Source organism: Miscanthus floridulus, chromosome 2 (assembly GCF_019320115.1).
Source record: "Miscanthus floridulus cultivar M001 chromosome 2, ASM1932011v1, whole genome shotgun sequence".
NCBI lineage: Eukaryota > Viridiplantae > Streptophyta > Magnoliopsida > Poales > Poaceae > Miscanthus > Miscanthus floridulus.
The window spans coordinates 56,795,247-56,796,681 of record NC_089581.1 but is presented as its reverse complement, the minus strand read 5'-3'; the positions used below and the strand labels follow the sequence as shown (position 1 = coordinate 56,796,681).

The 1,435-nt window shown below is 42.5% G+C and overlaps 1 non-coding gene across 1 annotated transcript; it reads right to left on the bottom strand.

Annotated features, from left to right (window-relative positions):
- Positions 1-216: 216 nt before the first annotated feature.
- LOC136541013 (small nucleolar RNA R71) lies at positions 217-320 on the bottom strand. Its single transcript, XR_010780129.1, has one exon. It is a non-coding gene; the product is annotated as a small nucleolar RNA R71 (small nucleolar RNA).
- Positions 321-1,435: the final 1,115 nt, after the last annotated feature.

Sequence of the window (1,435 nt, the reverse complement as noted above, 5' to 3'; positions counted from 1 at the left end):
GACGCAAATGCCCACCTTCAACACTTCCTTGAGTTGTGCAACACCATTGTCATCAAGAATGTTGCACCAGACGTCATCAGGCTCTGTCTGTTCTCTTTCTCCCTCATGGGGAAGGCAAAATAGTGGTTCTACAAGGACAAGCAAGCTGTCAGCACATGGAACAAGTGTTCCACAGCATTCCTCGTGAAATTCTTCCCTGTGGGCAAAACCAATGCCATGCGGAGGAGAATTTCAAGTTTCTAGCAAAATACTATGGAATCCATCCCCGAGGAGTGGGAGAGGCTACAAGAATGTATCCTTGACTGCCCGCACCATGGGATGGGAAATTGGCTAGTCCTCCAAAACTTCTACAATGGGTTAACCCCCATGTCAAGAGGACACATTGATGCTGCTGCTAGAGGAGCCTTCCTCTCGCTCACCATCAATGGAGCTACGGCTCTCATTGAGAAAATGGTGTCCAATCAATGGTGGGGTGATGAGAGGCTCCAAGATGAGCAACAAAAAGGCATGCATACCGTGAAGGAGACGGATATGCTTGCCACAAACATGGATCTTCTAATAAAAAGGCTTGACGAGCGTGCCCATGAGAAGGAGGCAATGTATGGCACCATCAAGACCATGGACTTGCATATGACATGCGAGGTCTGTGGTGAAAGTGGACATTTAGGGAACGATTGCCCTGAGACCCGTGAGGACGACACCAACATCAAAAAACGGGTTCTGTCCACAAGGAGGTAATAATGGGTGGAACAATCAATCATGTCTACCATTCAAAGAAGGTAATTCGAACTTCAATTCCAATTACAATTCGAATCAACCTTCCTTGATAGATCTTGTGTTAGGGCAAGCTTAAATAAATGAAAACCTAATTAAAAATCTTGCCTCTAACAATAAAATTAATCCAAACTTAGAAGGCTTAACCTCTTCTTTCACAAATCAATTAAGCCTTAATAAAATATTTGAAAACCAACTAGCTCAAATCGCCGCTACACTTCCTACATATGATTTTGGATCAAATCCTAGGAGAGATTTCATTTGAAGATGTTAATGCGGTAATCATGAGGGATTGTAAGTCCGCTCGTGATCTACCATATCCTAACCATGCAGGAAAAGCCAAAAGGTATAGGGGTACAACCCTGAACCATAGGCTTTGAGCTAGCTTGGGGGAGGACCCCCACAAGGTAATGTGTATCTCTCACCACTTTCAGTTATCTTGCATAAAAAAGAAAAGAGAGAGAGAGATCTCTTATTCACCATTCAATGTTTTCTCCTCTATTGGATGATTCTTGTTTATCCTTTCATGCTTCCTCTCTCAATACCAAGCATGTTTTAGTTTGGGAGTGTTGGTAATACATCTTTTAAATTAAGCATGGTGCTTAGTTTGAAGTTTGGATGTCATGATCACACTTCTATAGACTTTTTAATTTAAGCATGG